Source organism: Silene latifolia, chromosome Y, assembly GCF_048544455.1.
Source record: "Silene latifolia isolate original U9 population chromosome Y, ASM4854445v1, whole genome shotgun sequence".
In the NCBI taxonomy this organism is placed as follows: Eukaryota; Viridiplantae; Streptophyta; class Magnoliopsida; order Caryophyllales; family Caryophyllaceae; genus Silene; species Silene latifolia.
The window spans coordinates 243795356-243813786 of record NC_133538.1 but is presented as its reverse complement, the minus strand read 5'-3'; the positions used below and the strand labels follow the sequence as shown (position 1 = coordinate 243813786).

The 18431-nt window shown below is 39.9% G+C and overlaps 1 long non-coding RNA gene across 3 annotated transcripts; it reads right to left on the bottom strand.

The window, feature by feature from the left end:
- Positions 1–14571: 14571 nt before the first annotated feature.
- LOC141627375 (uncharacterized) lies at positions 14572–18055 on the bottom strand. 3 transcript variants are annotated; one of them, XR_012536947.1, is made up of 5 exons: positions 17822–18055; positions 16748–17577; positions 16598–16659; positions 15337–15842; positions 14572–14909 (listed from the first exon to the last, which is right to left on the bottom strand). It is a non-coding gene; the product is annotated as an uncharacterized LOC141627375 (long non-coding RNA). The 3 variants fall into 3 exon arrangements; XR_012536949.1 differs by having other exon boundaries at positions 15337–15505; XR_012536948.1 differs by having other exon boundaries at positions 16748–16824.
- Positions 18056–18431: the final 376 nt, after the last annotated feature.

Here is an 18431-nt window from a genome sequence, read left to right as displayed (position 1 = left end):
ATATATATATATATATATATATATATATATATATATATATAGTTGTTGTGAGAAGTCGTTAAGTTGAGCATGCGGGTAGCTAACGAGTCAGCATGACTCGATCGAGTGGGGGATACTCGATCGAGTAGGCTGGACTCGATCGAGTGGGGTATATGACGTTTTTTGGCAGTCGCTACTGTTTTTGGGCACTCGATCGAGTAAGTTGGGAACTCGATCGAGTGAGGGCTACTCGATTGAGTAAGTATAGGGCTCGATCGAGTGGTTTATATTATACGTTTTGGTCAGGTTCTGGAGTTGAGGTACTCGATTGAGTAAGTGGGCACTTCGATCGAGTGACCTCAACTCGATCGAGTGGCTTGAGTTGCTCGTCGAGTGTGGTCTGCACAGGTTATATACGCGTTGAGTCGTGGGATGTGTGCTTATGTTTACCTCTTTTCTTATATAGTTCAAAGATGCCGCCAAAGAGATCTACTTTGTATGCTAGAGCTGAGTTGATGAGTGTAGATGAAGTTGCCAAGATGCTTGAGCATCATGAGGCGCTTACTGAGGCCTTAAAGAAGTTTGGGAAGGACAAAAAGGCTGGGGTAGACTTCGCTAAGATGAGCACTACCATAGCCCATTTCAACCCAAAGGAATATATGGGTACCGGAGCGCCAATTTTGCTCGATAATTGGCATAGGGAGATGGAGAATATATTGAATGTGGTTCACTGTCTCGAGGACTTCAAAGTGGAGCAAGCTGCGTTCTACTTGTGAGATGCTGCGGGAGAGTGGTGGGATAAGGTAAGGGAGAGTGCCCTAGATCTGTATTTGAGGCAGGGGAAGTCAGCTATATCGTGGAGCGAGTTTAAGAGAGCTATGCGCCGAGAGTTTGTGCCTGAGCATGTTCGTAGTAAGCTGAGGGAGGAGTTTGATGATTTCAAGATGACTCGGGATATGACGGTGGATGAGTACTATCATAAGTTTAATGAGAAGTCTAGGTATTCAGAGGATATGGGGTTAAATCAGGAGAACTTAGCACTGCGGTTTGAGAAGGGCTTGACTTACAAGATAATGGAGAAGCTACCGGTTGGGGTCCTTACAGATGTTACGGAAGTGTATGGGCGAGCAGGGAGAGCTGAGAGATTGGTCGAAATGGCCAAGGAGAATAGGGAGAGGGGTCTCGAGAAGAGGAAGGTTGAGAGTGAGGGTGGTGGTCAGTCCAGTTACAAGAAGGGGCAACCATAACCAAACAAGGGCTTCTTGATCGGGATTGGAGTTTAGTAGTGGAGCTTCCTATGGGCGTGGTCATGGTGGTGGTAGTAGGAGCTGAGGTTTATCTTGCTACAACTGTGGCGGTATGGGCCACAAGAGACATGAGAGTAATAGTGCTGTGGGACGGGGTTTTCAGAGGCCATCACGGGGAACTTTCTCACAGAGTCCATCTCAGAGTTATGCTAGCAACAGGCCGGCTGGGTCATGGAACAACCAAGGAGGTCAGAGTAACGAGAACGGTGGATCTAACCGCAATGGCAGTAACTCTTATCAGAAACCGACAGCTAACAACAACCAGGGGTCGGCTGCCAAGCCATCTACTTGTGCTAGTACAGTCCAGGGAGGTGGACAAAAGACCAGTGCCAAGTTATTCATGATGGACAAGAAAGCTGCTGAGGATGATGCTCACGTTGACCTTCCAGTGCATTTGTTAGAGTTTCTTATGGATGGTTTTGAGATGATAGTTGGTATGGATTGTCTGGGTAAGTACAAGGCTAGAATAGATCATCACCAAAAGAGAGTCTCTTTCAGAGGTCCTAAGGGAGTTAGTGTGTCTTATCGTGGGTTTGTTGTCATACCCAAAGTCAAAGTGATTGCAGCGGTGACACTAAAGTCTTATTTGAGGAAGGGGTGTCCTTTGATTCTATGCCATGTGAGAGACCATAGTAAGGTGAGTTCAACAGCTAATCAGATACCAGTGGTGGGAGAGTTTCTAGATGTTTTTCCCGAGGAGATACCAGGTGTGACACCAAAGAGGGATATAGATTTCAGCGTGGAGCTGAAACCAGAGACGGGACCAATCTCTAAGGCCCCGTACCGCATGGGTCCTAAGGAGTTGGAGGAGCTGAAGAAACAGCTGGATGATTTGATTAATAAGGGATATATTAGACCTAGTGTATCGCCGTGGGGAGCACCAGTTCTGTTTGTGAAGAAGAAAGATGGGAGTTTGAGGTTGTGCATCGACTACAGAGAGCTGAACAGGGTTACAGTGAAGAACAAGTATCCTTTGCCAAGGATAGATGATCTGTTTGACCAGTTGAGTGGGGCAGGAGTCTTTTCCAAGATTAATTTGAGATTAGGTTACCATCAGGTGAGGATTCGGGATGAGGACATATCAAAGACAGCTTTCACGTCGAGGTATGGTCACTATGAGTACGTGGTGATGCCGTTTGGGTTATCTAATGCACCGGTAGTGTTTATGGATTTGATGAACTGGGTCTTCAGCCAGTTTTTGGATCGGTTTGTGGTGATGTTTATGGATGATATCTTAGTCTATTCCAAGACTAAGGAGAAGCATGAGGAGCACTTGAGGTTGGTGTTACATACTTTGCATGACAACCAGATGTATACAAAGTAGTCTAAGTGTGAGTTCTGGCTCGAGGAAGTTGCCTTTCTGGGGCATGTGATTTCCAAGGATAGTGTGGCTGTGGATCCAACAAAGATAGAGGCAGTGTCTAAGTGGGAAGCATTGAAGAATGTGGTAGAGATAAGGAGTTTCTTGGGTTTGGCAGGGTACTATCGTCGGTTCGTGAAAGACTTTTTAAAGATCGCCAGACCTATAACAGCGTTGATGAGGAAAGAGAACATGTTTCGTTGGGATGAAAGTTGTGAGACGGCGTTCCAAACATTAAAGGAGCGTTTGACCACAGCTCCAGTCTTAGCTTTACTCGAAGGGTGTGAGAACTTTGAGGTATATACAGATGCCTCAAAGAATGGCTTAGGATGTGTTTTGATGCAGAATTGGAATGTAATTGCCTATGCTTCTAGGTAATTGAAACCTTATAAGGAGAACTATCCGACACATGATCTAGAGTTGGGTGCAGTTATGTTTGCTCTCAAGATTTGGAAGCACTATCTTTATGGAGCGACCTTTAAAGTGTTTTAAGATCACAGGAGTCTCAAGTATATCTTTACTCAAAAGGAGCTGAACATGAGACAGATGAGGTGAATGGAGCTGATAGGGGACAATGACATGGATATCATATACCATAAAGGGAAAGCAAACGTGGTTGCCGATGCGTTGAGTAGGAAGAGTGTGCATTCTCTATGCACAACTATGTCTTTGATGAGGTTGAGAGATGAGGTGGGGAAGATGGGGATACATGTGATAAAAAAAGGGGATACTAGAGGGGACTTGACAATGCAGCCAGACCTTTATGACAGATTCGCAGGAAGCAGGCTCTTATTCCTAAGATTGAGGAGTGGAGAGGTGGAGTAGAGAAAGGGACAGGGTCTCGGTTCTCTATTTATATAGATGGGAGTGTTCGGTTTGATGGGAGATGGTGTGTTTCTAGTGATGAGGAGTTGAAAAAGAGAATCATGACAGAGGCTCATTGCACACCGTATTCAGTACATCCAGGTGGTGACAAGTTGTATAAAGATTTGAAGAAAACTTTGTGGTGGCCTGGGATGAAGAGGGAAACAACTGAGTTTGTGGCTCGATGTTTGACGTGTCACCGGGTTAAGGGAGAACAACGACGACTATATTGGGAGGATAGGTTTGATCTGATCGAGTTTTCTTATAACAACAGCTACCAAACGAGTATTGGGATGGCACCGTTTGAGGCTTTGTATGGCAGGAGGTGTAGGAGTATGATTTGCTGGGATGATAGAACTGAGGCAGTGGGTTTAGGACCACAGATGGTACAGGAGATGATAGAATAGGTAAAGGTGATTCGACAAAAGATGAAAGTGGCCTAGGATCGACAAAAGAGTTATGCAGACCTACATCGCCGGGAGATAGAGTTTCAGGTTTGGGACAAGGTTCTTCTGAAAGTATCTCCTATGCGTGGGATTATGAGGTTTGGTAAGAAAGGGAAGCTGAGCCAGAAGTTCATCGGACCATATGAGATTTTGGATCGTGTGGGAGAGGTTGCTTACCGGTTAGCGTTACCAACAGCTCTGGATCGGGTGCATAATGTGTTTCATGTGTCTCAGTTACAGAAGTATGTGAGTGATCCCTCCCATGTGCTAGAGGTGGAGAAGATAGAGTTGGATGTGTCCTTGTTTTATCTTGACGTGCCAAAACAGATTCTTGATCGCAAGGTTCGGAAAACTAGGTCCGGGGAAACGGTGTTGCTTAAGGTCCTATGGTCTTATCATGAGGATGAGGAAGCGACTTGGGAGGTGGAAGAGGCTATGAGGGAGCGGTATCCGTCTCTTTTTGATCAGGTATGTGTGGTTACGGGGACGTAACCATGTTTCTTTTAGGGGGTAGGAGATGATCGCATTAGGTTTTGGCATGGTTTTATGTTAGTCTTTGCACAGTTAGTAGTTGTTTTGAGTCGGTTTGAGTTGTGGTTGGGGATTTTGTTTTGAGTTCTTGGTTGCGTTGTTGTGTCATGGTTGAGTTAGTATGTTATGTTTTTGAGTATGGGTTGAACTTCAGGGACAAAGTTCTTTTTAAGGAGGGAAGACAATAATACTACGGTTTTCTATGCTTTTGGGTACTCTATCGAGTGGGGCTTACTCTGTCGAGTAAGTGAGTTTCATTTTCAAAATAGTGTACTGCTGATGGGTACTCGATCGAGTAAGTGTGGCATTCGATCGAGTAAGGGTCACTCGATCGGTTAAGTGACTTACTCGATCGAGTAAGTCGGTTCTATGGGTTATTTCTGCCGGGTGTTGTTAGCAATGCGGGAATGATATATAAAGTTTTCCGTCAGTTTCTTTTTCACTTGTTATATTTTCTAAAATCACACAAAACCTAAACAAAGTACATTGCTCTATTCTTCGCATTGGTACCAAATCGTAAGGCCTATAGTTGTCGGATTGTCGTGTTCTTTACGCCGTTGAGTTCGTCGTATTGTGGGTAAGATCCTTCTATAGTTTTTATGCCTTTTCGTTGATTTTGCTTAAAGCCCTAATTTGGTATTTTGGGGGATTTTGGGAGTATGATGTGTATTAGATAGTGATTGTAAGGTTATGTGATTATAGGAGGTGGTTGATACCTGTCGATGTGAGTATCAAAAATAATATTTATAAAACCAAACTACTACTAGCAAGCGGTAGTAAGGGTCGATCCGCAGGGAGGTAGGGAGATAATAGTTGCTTTATATTTCAGTCTATCGGGTAACAGTGAGGGGGTTTTGATGAGAATTATAACTAAATCTAATGACATAAACTAAATAAACAAATAAAAGTAAATAAGGACGGTAAACAATGATAAAAGAAATTCTAAGACGGTCGGTTCACTATAGCTGCGATGGCACATAATCCTAGGTAAGTCCGAAATACAGTCGCGAAGGATGGGGAAAACAAGTCCTCGCGGTCCATGTTAAATAGTAGCTACCTCTCGGCCTATGCTACTAATCCCTAAGTCTCATTAATACTAACTCTCGTTCTTGATTAATGATTCATAATGCAATTTAAATCACATTATCTCTCGATCTTAGCAATTTAATCGTTTTAACTCGTTAATTATTGTCCATTCCTATCTCTCGATCTACGGGATGGTCAAGTTTAAGCATCTATCAAGTCTCCTCTCGGTCTCATTGAAAGATAAAGCACTTAACGAAACAAACAAAGCAAAACCAGACGAAGTCGATCGATCGACCAGCTTCCCCTGGTCGATCGACTAATCAAAACAATCGATCGACTAGTTAAGCCAGTCGATCGACCAAGCCCTAATGCGGGGTCACCTATTCTAATGCCATCTACGCCATAGATCCCCTACATCCTAGCAAGGGGTGTTTAGCTACTCATACTTATGCAAATAACAAGAACTAATTTGATAATAGGCATAAAGAATTGCATAATTGAAATAAATGATGAATAAATTTGCATAAAACTATAACTAGGGTTTGGGATTCTATCTAGCAAGAATTAATACTACTGAAACGAAATAACAATACTGAAATTAAAGGATTAGAGTTACCACAGCTAAGGAACAAGCGATGAATCCGGAAATAAGGTGCGAACTTTATTGAGAATTCTAAACTACGAAAATAGCTACTGTATGTTAGGAACTAGATGATAATCCCTCTGATAAACTGAAGTTACGTTATATAAGAAAATAACGTAACTCCTTCCTAAAACCTAATTAAAATATGGGCTTGAACTATTCTCGACTTTTAATTTGCGTATCAGCTCGCGTGGTGGTCGATCGACCAATGAGGCCAGTCGATCGACCAAAGATCTTTGTCTGAATGCATTCGACGATTCCCTCAGCGCGCACCGATCTTAAAACAGCTGCCATTTCTTTGTTACTTGGTCAAATCAGGCGTTCTATGCGGCGTTGGAAAGCTAAGAGGTTAAACTTTTACCTCCAATGGGAATCACTCGATTATCTACTCTAGAACTCGAGATATAGCCATCTGAATGAGGCTGCAATATCATGAAATGCTTCTTTGCTTGTTAAACTCGTACACACCCTTGCTTTTGCTATCTTTAGGCCTTGAAACGCGCACCAAGCTCATTCCTCGAGTCAATACTCCATATCAAATGCAATGCTAAGTACTTAGGGACGGATTTGGCTTATTTTCCGCTGAAATTTTCATATTCCTACAAAATCACAAGAAAAGGAAGAAATACACGAAACAAGGGAAATAGTAGCATAAACTAATCAATTGAGCTCTGAAATGCGTGTAAAATAGGGTGTAAAACATCATATATTAGACACGCATCAGTGGTTTTATAGAGGAGCAATTTTGAATAGCTGATTTGTGACGATCTGGTGATTTGCTTATTCCAGGTAGCCTTTCCCTACGCGGTTATTGATTACATTATATTGATAGTTGATTGGTGATGGTTGTGATGTTGTTGATCTTTATCATGTTGGTATTCTAATTGGTAATTGTTGTTGTATAGTTGGTTGGATGTGTTTGTCCATGGTTCATGAGGCGCATCCTCGGCTGGGTGGAGTCATTTGCGGGAGTGGCTTCACGCCCTTGATTCGCCCTTTGTGGAACCCGCCATAGGAGGGGATGTGCACATTAAGGAACTTGGGATTTCGCTCGGAATAGATGAGCAGGGATTTAGTGGGTACGGCTACGGTCCGCCACTAGCGGCGTGTAATATCTGTTGCGATGGGTTTTCTGGCACGACTAAACACTTTAGTGTGTAGTCAGCTGTGTGGAGATATAATGGAGTTAAGAGTTTTGGATGTTGTATCTTATGTATCTTGTTTTATGTAATCAGTAACTGACCCCGTTTAAATGTTTTGAAAATTGTGGTGATCCATTTGGGGATGGTGAGCACTTATTGAGCAAGTATGTGATGGCTTGCGCGAGGGATAGCTGGGATGGAGTCACCATGTGTCACTAGAGTCTTCCGCTGTGTCATGAACTTAGATTTCTTTTCAGTTTATTTGGTTTTGGAACATTTGTATTCATTTTACAGTTTGATTTTGGAATTGTATTCACTTAAACTCTTTTACTTAATTAAGTACGTTTCTTTATGGTTTATTTGATATACATTGCCTCGGGTAACCGAGATGGTAGCACTTTCATGCATTAGGTGGTCTTGGTATGGCACCTTGGTGTATAGGGGTGTTACAGTATGCATGCCCTAAATATAGTTTTTCGCCTTTCCTAAAATCTGATCAGGAAGAAGATCGCCCAAGAGATGACGCAACAAGTGTTGTGCCTTCTGGAAGGGTCGCAGCTCTTGCTGCGCCTCTTCCTTGGGGCTGAAGTCTGCTAATCAGCCGTGTTTTCTTTCCTAATTCCATTTTTTGGGTTAATTCCTATCCCTATAAGGAACTATTTATAATTTTCGGGAATTTTGGTATCTTTTCAAAATTTTCGTTCTGTTCAACCACGTATATCCGTTTCAATGCGGAATTCGCATTTCGAGACATTTTGATGCATGTCCTAAATATGATGTTTTACACCCTATTTCACACGCATTTCAGAGCTCAATTATGTAGTTTATGCTACTATTTTCCCTATTTCCGTCTACTTTCGTTTTTTATGTGTAATATTGCAGAAATGTGAAGAATCTAGCGGAAATCGAGCCGAATCCATCCCTAAGTGCTTGGCATAGGATTTGACATGAAGATTTGACTCGGGAAATGAACTTGGTGCGCGTAGCAAGGCCTGAAAGATATATTTGCGAGAGTTTCAGAAGCGGATTACCAGCTAACTTGGTCTATAGACTGACCTACATGGTCTATAGACTGTCAGAATGCTGAACAGTTGACTGCAGGAAGAGCAGTCAGTCGATCGACTGGTCCCAGTGGTCGATCGACCACATCACGAGACTGACGCGCAAATTAAAATACGAGAGTTAGAAGACCACTTGTAATTAGGTTTTAGGAATAAGAATCACGCTATATTCCTATATAACGTGAACCCTATGTTTCAGAAGAGATCATCAGGTTATTTTTAGGGATCGAATTAATTAGGGTTCAATACACAGTAGTTGAATTTTGGATTATGTCATTAGTTTAGATTAGTTTTCATCAATAAAGTTTTCTTTTTGCATTGGGTTTTAGTCTTTCCTCTTCAATTCTTCTTTACGGTATTCCTCTGTTCCTTTGTTCAATTTCGTTGCTTTAATTCTTCCGTAGTTTAGAATTGCTAGTTTAGATTTCCCAAAGCCAAATCCTCGTTTCATATTAGTTACTTATTTAGTTAATTCAATTATGAATTCAATTGCTTTATTTGTTAATTTTATTGTTGTTATTATCACCATCATGAGTAGCTAAATCCTATGTGCTAAGATGTAGGGGATCTGTAGGTTAGACTGTTTTTAAACAATAGGTAACCTTTGTTATCGGCCTCTGTCGATCGATCCGACTTTCGTTGGTCGATCGACTGGGTCCGTAGGTCGATCGACCGCCCTGCATGGTTGATCGACTGCCACGTGTTAGATTAGCTTCGACTTAATTAATTTAATTTCTATATTTGACGAATCGAGTGAACGCGACTAGTTGAATGCTTAGGAATCGACCGACCCGATAGATCGAAAGATAGGGGAGGAAAATAGACAACTAAATTAAGACGACTAAATTAATAACATCGAGAGATAAGTTAATTTAGGCTTTAAGTATCATTAATCAAGAACGAAAGTTATATTAGTGAGACTTAGGGACCCGTAGCTTAGGCCTAAAGGTTGTTACCTGTTAAATTGGACCGAGAGGACTTTTTATTTTCCCGTCTAACATGCTTAAATCAGTTTACTTAGAGTTACGGCCGTCAAAACTACAGTGAACCGACCATCTTAGCATCCTTTTAATATTTGATTTCATCTATTTTCATCTACTGCTCATTTATTTGCTTTAGTTTAGTTTTGATTTTATTACCTTTAGTTATAGAATCATTCAAATCAAACCCCCCAAAACTGTTACTTTAGACTTAAATTAGACAACTTTAAATTGCTTGCCTCCTTGTGGTTCGACCCTGACTGCCACTATCTATAGTTGTAGTTTGGATTATAAATTTTATTTTTGGTACTCTACGACGGTATCAAATTTTGGCGCCGTTGCCGGGGAGGCAATTGTTTAATTTTTAGTTTTTTTTTATTTTAGTCTTTTTCTTTGTTTAAGGGACATCTGTTCCTTAAACTGTTCTCATATTCTACTTGTAGTTTCTTCTTATGCGCAGGTCACAGGGTGGTGAATTACGACTGTTAGATCCTGAGATCGAGAGAACTTTGCATGAGTTGAGACGATCATCTAGAGTATTGTCGACAGAGGAAGAGCTGAGTACTCTGTCTAGTTATTACGAGAATGCGCTATTTGAGGAGGATCCACCTTCATCTCCTATTTTTACTTTTTCAGCTAAGACCGTTACATCTCCAGATATGGCTGAAGAATCAAGTATAGCCAGTCACTCCGAGCCAAAAGCTGAGAATCTCTATAAGGGATTCGCATTGCCAGCTGGGACGGATAGAAAATTCGAAGCGAAACCGTCCTACATTAACTTGGTTGAGAGAAACCAATTTGGGGGAGCTGCGAATGAAGATGCAGCTAAACATATAGAGATATTCAATGACTATTGTTGTTTCATATCCCCACCAGCAGGTGTGACCCAGGACCAGATAAAAGAGACGATGTTCATATTCTCGCTCCGTGTTGCTGCTAGGGAGTGGTACCGAGATCTGGATCGAGCTACTAATGGGATTACTGATTGGAATTCGCTGGCCCTAGCATTTTATAAAAAATATTTCTCTGCATCGAAGACCAATGCGATTAGAGCTCAGATCACAAGCTTTAAACAGGGTCTTGATGAGGATTTTCATGAGGCATGGGTCCGTTTCAAGAGACTGGTGCAATCTATTCCGCACCATGGGTTCGAGCAATGGTTCCTGTGTAATCAACTCTATAATGGGCTTTATGATGATCAAAGGGCTATCCTGGATGCTGCAGCTAATGGCAGATTCCAGGAGAATAGTGGAGAGACTAAGGGGATGAAGATTATTGAAGATATGGCCACCCATAAAGCTGAACATGGGAATTTTAGAGGAAATCAGAGAAGAGCAGCTGAATCTCCTTCTACAGCTGCAATAGAGGCCCTTACTGCGATATTTGACAAGCTAGATTTTGGGGGATCCCAAAAAGGTGGGATATATAAAGTTAATGCAGTTTCAGACGGTCCCTTTACATGCAAAAGATGTGGAGGAGAGGGATATGTTTCGGAGTTTTGTACTAGTTCGAATGAAACCTGTGCTGCCTTTCAGCATTTTAGGCAGACTGGTACTTATCCCGATCCCTTTAATGTCCACCCCAATTTGAGGTGGACTAACCAGAATGTCCTTAATCCGGGTCCGCTGCAGCAGCAAAACTATGTGCCACCTCATAAGCAGCAGCAGTATCAAAAGCCTCTCTATGTGCCTCAGCAGCAGCAATTTCAAAGTTCTGATATTTCTGAATTGAAAAACATGGTTCAGAATTTGCCGGGTTTTCTGCAAAAGGAGTCTCTAGCTAGAGAGACTTCTACAAAAATGTTGGAGAGTCAAATTACCCAATTGTCAAGCAAAAGTACAACTAGAGCTCCGGGGCATTTACCGTCGCAGCCGGATCAAAAAGAGACTCTAAATGCGATTATTTTGAGGAGTGGGTCTACCCTTCATGGGCCCACTATGGTCGAAGATGTTACTGAAAAAGATGAGGCGGAACCGAGTAAGAAAAAGGCTAGAATGAACAGTATCAAGAAAAAGACGATCAGCAGGTATATCAGTCGATCGACTGATGCACCTGGTCGATCGACCAACTCGGGTAACAGTGAAGTTTTTGGTCCTGAGGAAGCCAGTCGATCGACTAACCTACATGGTCGATCAACTGAAGATACGTCTAATCGTGAACCTTTTCGTCCTCCAATGCCAGATAACTTGAGGGACTACTTATTTCGGGGTACGACGACTCCGAAATTATCGAGGCAAGATCCAAATGCTGATGGGTCAGTTTCGGTTCAAAAGTATGATCCTACGACTGTTAATGGTTCATTCCTGAGACGGTCTGAATAAGGTTCGAGCTACAACAAGGACAAAGTAGTGGATTTTCAGCCTAAATCCACTGATGCCGGTATGAGAGACCTAGAGGAGAGGGCTAAGTTGCTTCTTACAGCCCCTTATCCGGAGAGATTGGTGCCGACAAAGGAACTGGTATCGTTTAGCAAGTTTGAAAAGGTTATTCGTAGTTTAAATTTGCAAATTCCTTTCTTAGAATTAGTTAATCAAGTGCCTACCTATATGAAATTTATGAAGCAGTTATTGTCTAAAAAGAAGTCACTTGATACTGTGCAATCTGTCGCACTAACTGAGGAGTCATGTTCTTATTTGACTCACACTGCTCCACATAAGTTAGCTGACCCCGGTAGCTTTTCTGTTCCTTGTAATATCGGTACCTTCTCAATTGAGAAGGCATTATGTGATCTAGGAGCTAGCATTAGTTTTATGCCTTTGAGTCTTGCTAAGAAATTGAAATTGACCAAGTTTGCAGTTACTAATATGACTGTACAGATGGCTGATCGTTCTGCGATCCAGCCTAGGAGTCTTAGAGGACATTCCTGTGCAAATAGGAAAGTTCTTTTTCCCAGTTGACTTCATTGTGCTAGATATACCTGAGGATGCTCACATCCCTATCATTTTGGGTAGACCCTTTCTGCACACTGCTGGTGCAGTTATAGATGTTGGCTCAGGGACGTTGACCTTTAAGGTAGGAAAACAGTCCATTGTTTTTGCCCAGACCTATAAGAAGAAGGATGCTATGTACCCAGTAACTTGCAATGTAGTTAAATCTTATGTTGTGTTGCCTGATATGCCTGCCCCTATGCCTAATTCTGCTATAACACCTCCGCCCCAGACTGGGAGCAAATTGGAGGAAGATCCTTCTGTTTTGACTGTTACAGGAGCCAGTTTGGGGAATTTAGAGCCGCATGTTGCTCCAGTTGTGAGAGAGCCCATTGTGCAGAGAGGCGGTCTAGGGTGTCTAAGCTATGCAACTGATGAGGAGCCGGATGAGGAGCCAGTCAAAGTGACGGAGTCCGACTTGAATTTTGACGAGCCAGACGAGGTCATTGATTGAGAAGATGTTCGAGATGTTGATCCGTTGAGTTCTGCGGATATTGGAGTTGTTAGGAGTGCAGCTGAGAAGATGAGTACTATAGAGGCTACCTCTTGTAGCCTGAAGCCGAGCAAGTGGGCCATTCCGTGGCCATTCTTGATCAACTATTAGTTGATAAAGACTTTAAAAAAAAACATTTTATTGCTTTTGTTAGACCTTTTATTGCTTTGGTGTGCGCGAGACTTCGTTTTTTTAAGTTTGCTTAGGATTTAAAGACTTTAGACAGTTACTTTGGGTTTTGCGCAATTTTGGGTGCGTTATTATGTGTATTTGCAGGTCCATAGACCATATTAGCTCAATTTATTGAGCTAATTAGAAGAATTCAGAAACTTACAGCAAGTATCTCAGTCGATCGACTGATTTGTGTGGTCGATCGACTGTGCTGCGACTCTAGGAGCTTCTGTTCCTGTCACCCTGGTTGATCGACCGCCTCCACTGTTGTACCTGTTCACGACCATTCCCCTGCTGTGTTTGGTCGAATTGCGGAGTTGAGGGAGTCTTTTCTCCACTTTACTCTCCGATTCACTTCTGTTTTCTTCTGTTTTCTTACTTGGCACATAATTTTGCGTTTCGTAAATTGCTTTCACGGATAATGCACGGTATTTTCTGTCCTTTCAGGTACTTATGGTAGCATTGTTGGCTACTGAAACTTCCTAGCTCACGCTGGTTTGGGGAGGTTTCCTGCTGCGCTTAAAGTCTTGTGAGTTTTCGAGTCCTTTCTTTATGTCAATTTTAGTTATAATTCCGCAAAATCCCAATTCCCTTTGCTTATCTTTCTTAAATGATTTCGCACAATGGGGACATTGTGTGATTTGGTTTGGGGAAGGGTTTTGCGTTGCATTCATTCTGCTTTGCATTCACGTTTACACTTTTGTCTTGCATTGTTGTTTATTTCTTATATATACAAGATAAGCTTAAAAAAATTGAAAAATTTCAAAATGTCAAAAAATGCATGTTTATTTTAGCATATAGGTTGAGTCGGAACGGTAGTATTTCAATGATGACATTGCATTTTCATCTGTTTATGCCTAAGTCGTGCTAAATTGACATGTTATTAGTAGAATCATTTGCATAGTCTATGAGTTTTCGTTAATTTATTCGCTAAATCTTGAGACTTGACTTAGATTTTTGGCAAACTACATTATATTCTGAGTTTTAGAGCCCTATAACTGGTGACATCCATGACCACACTACTACACATACCTTGCATTGGTGACGCTTTTTCAGGCGTTTTTCGATGCTTTAAAGCGTCAATTTTTTTTTTTTATCGACGCTTTATAAAAGCGTCAAATTTTGGGCCGTCACTATTTTTTGACGCTTTTTTTAGTCAATAATTATGACATTTTTTAGCGTCTTCATGGCCTATTGACGCTTTTAATTGTCAATAAAATTGACGCTTTTAAGCGTCTTTGGTGGCTATTGACGCTTTTAATTGTCAATAAATGTGACGCTTTTAAACGTCTTCATGGACTATTGACGCTTTTAATTGTCAACAAAATTGACGCTTTTAAGCGTCTTTGGTGGCTATTGACGCTTTTAATTGTGAATAAATGTGACGCTTTTAAGCGTCTTCCGCGACTATTGATGGTTTTATGTGTCAGTCGATGAGACGGAATTAGGCGTCAACTATTCATATATTGACACTTCTTCTTGTCACGGTCTAATTTCGACTTTTTGATTTCTGATAAAATCGTACGTAGAGATTAATTAAATACACCTATAAATAATATAGTACTACTAGCTATCATTACTAAATCATAAAAAATAAAACATAATGCAATGTATTCCGTATATAATTAATAACGTACCCACGTACTTTTATAAATAATTATACGTTTGATACATATACCGTCTCTATCACAAATACTATAGCTAGCTAGCATTGACAATTTAACTAATATAAACTAGTACGTAATTTTTAGTACGACAAAATCAAAAATACCAAAAGGGATCCGGAAGATAGTAAAAGTCCAAAAAATCGTAAAAAATGCTACGTAACTAGCTAGACAAGGACACTGATCCAGTAGTTTGAATGTGGTAGGGACTTCAATCATGTAGGCGCAATGTCACAGAGACTTCAATCAACATATGAAGGCGCATCTTCAATCAACATTTGAAGGCGCATCAAAACCATCTGATGAATCTGAAACCTATAACGGGCAAAGAAAATATAATTTATATGAATATATTTGATTAGTACATATACACTTCACAAAAATGTTTCAAAATTGTGCTGAATAGAATTACCCGTCGAAAGGTAAGAAGAGAGAAAATTAGCGAGAGGATGAGACTACTAAACAATATTAGATTCAGGTCAATAAAGCACAAAAACAATCACAATCTCGGAAAATTATAGCGCAAGAAAAACATGATTGGAGGACAATTAACTAAATATAGTTAGAACTCCCAATAATAGAAATAAGTTAGAGTCGCAGCAGAAACTCCAGCCAATTACAACACAAACACGCACCCACGAGGCACAAGCAAACCGCGACTTAACTACTTCACTCAAAAGAAACAAAATTAAAGAGTTCCAGACTGATTTATATAAGGAGAAGTAAAAAAAATTACGCATACCTGTGTACTGCCCATGTTCATGTTCAAGACTGATTTTGCCATGTCTATAACTTCAGTCGTAGCTTTTCCAGTACTAAAGAGGTCCAGTATTTGAGCAAACTGTGTCGTCATTTTTTTCAACAGTCCATTACTCTTATTGCACTTGGATAGAATTGAAAGAGTGAAGTACCTGAAATCGGAAGCTTAATAGACATATTTTGATAGCATCGTTAGTTTAGAATGCATCATCTGGAGAGCAAAAGGGAAAGGGTTTAGAAACTTGTTAGCATCAAATGACCTTAAGTTGGTCAATGCAAAAAGGCAATTTTTAGTATATAAAGAAACTTGAAAAACTATGTGAAAACAACAAAATGCTGCAACATTAACAAATATATCATTTGAGGCTGTGACAGAACACAATAATTAGTAATTACTCTACATTTGGCATATTGAATGCCTCTTGTTTGATCAACCAGCAAATTCTGATGAGGAAATCCCCAAATTATAGCTTGTCCATAACTTTAAACCTGATATGTAATAGAAAATTTGTACACACATCGCTTAGTAATCTATACAACCGCGCCAATTTTCATTCAAAAATATGTAAGAGTCCATTTATCACTTGATTATGAAATTTCAAACAACTTAGGCAAGGTGGTAAGGAACACAATATCAAACAAGAATATTAGATCAATGCAACCAAAAGACGGCAAATTTGATCACCTAATGTAAATGGCACCAGCACATCTTTTAAATATGTAGGCATTCAAATCCAATAGCATTGTGTTTCATATGCGCTGTAAGATTATACCTGATCCATCTTGTGCTTAAATCCTATTCAAATTAAGCGATCGAAGCTGCCTTATAGTGAAGAATCTACTTATAAGCCTAGTTAATCATTATGATAGTTTATCCAACCAATAGAAGATTGTTTAACATAAGAAAAGATACTCCCTTTGTCCCATTCATCTGTTTGCCTTTTTATTCTTTGTGGGGGGCATTATAATCAAAGGTAAACAAATGATTAGGATGGAGGGATTATATTATAAACAAAAGAACCGCCATGGACAAATTAAATAAAACGAAGAAGAAGAAGAAATGATTAGTGATTTGCACTTAATATCTCAAAGTTAGTGAATCAGAAACTATGAACCGTGACCCGACCACAACAAAAATAAATGATTATTACAGAAGTCTAATATACACCCTTAAACAGCTAAAAGGTCCAGTACTCACAAGCACACATAATATCAACGAAGTCGCCAATCAAAATTATTCTTACCTTCTAACGTGACTTGAGTAACTTCATGATTTCATGTACATTTCTTGTTCAGAGCCTGATAACTACATTTGGGAATTAAATGACTATATAGGAACACAATTTTGTCAAGTACAACAAGCATTGAAATAAAAAAAATTGTCGAATGATTACCTTTATCTATCTGCAATGAGCAGTAAGAAATGTTGATCTTCAGAAGCCATTGCTCATTCATCTCAAGAACCAATCACCTAGGCATCATTAAACAACATAAGATACATGAGTTAACCTAATAATTAAAGGCTTTGTATTTATCACATATGCTCGCAATAGTGAGCTTAAATCTATCTGCAATGAGCAGTAAGACATGTTGATCTTCAGAAGCCATTGCTCATTCATCTTAAGAACCAATCACCTAGGCATCATTAAACAACATAAGATTCATGAGTTAACCTAATAATTAAAGGCTTTGTATTTATCACATATGCTCCAGTTTTACTTTATGAGCACAAGACGAGCAAGGCCAAGCTCGAGCCCAGCTCGGCTCATTAACACCCCTACTCTCTCCGACTCATTCATTTATTTACTTGTTTATCACTCCTTATACACAATGATCTTCTCACTTCTCAATATATGCAAGGAGTATTTTATTGAAGTGGGAAGATTATTGTGAATAGGAGGGAGTAATTGTGAGGTAAACAAATGATTGAACAGGGTATAATACACATGGAAAATGGAAGGATAGAATAAATTTCAATCAAAATACTTACTTTAGAGATATCTACCTGGGTAGAAATTATTTCCTAAACATGAGATAAACCTAGGTTTATCACAACACACAAATCAAATCGAAGAACAAACAATTTCATAAACTTAGTGAACTTATATCAAATGCAGGGAAAGTAATAAAGAAAATTAGTCTGTCAACAACCTTGATAAAGGTGAACACATGTTCTACGTCACAAGGAAGAGAATCCAAGTAGACCATTGCATACTTTCAACTTCTAAAATAAACAATTTGATAAACTTGATGTACATATATCAATTGCAGGGATGCCAAATAATAAGATAAAAGTGACGAGCAAACATCAACAAAGACACAACCGCTTTAAAATGTAAAGAAATTAGATACGGATTAGTTACATAGAGAATCTAGTTGTAAATTGACAAGGCCACTACTACTGGTAGAAAGACAATAGACAATTTAGAGTTAAAACTTTAAATTGTAAAATAGAGAGATAAAATTACCTGATTAAAAATGTACTCTGTACAATTGAAGAAATAAATTAAGAACCCTGATGAGGAATTTTGCAGATCTATTCCAAGTAGATGCGGTCAGCCTTGGAAACTGTTTTTGATGCTCTCAAATGTGTGTGTTGGAGGATGAGAGAAAGGAGCAAAATCAGCCAAGGAAGATGAAGAATTAGGTTTTAATTTAGGAATTAAAAAATACCCGCTGCACCGCTATTGAAAAATTAGGCGCAGATTTCCTCAAAAAAAAAATTAGGCGCAGATTAAAATTTTAAAACCTATTGCGCTAACTCATATTGGGCTTCCCACTTTATTGGCCCAATTTACACAATAACATCATAAAAGCCATCGACGCTCCTATGAAGCGTAGACCTTAAAGCGTCATAAACGTAAGGGATTTGTAGTAGTGCCAGTTCATTTTGGAATGTGAGTAGTTACTCCTTATGAGACATGTTATATCAATATGCATAAATATGAACTTAATCTGTTTAATACATGTATGCATTCGGTCTGTGGTTTGTTGACATATGTGGAAGAGGTCTCCTTTATTCATTTTGCCCATAAGCTTCACATAGTAAAAAATAGCCTTCTGTCCCTTTAACTACAT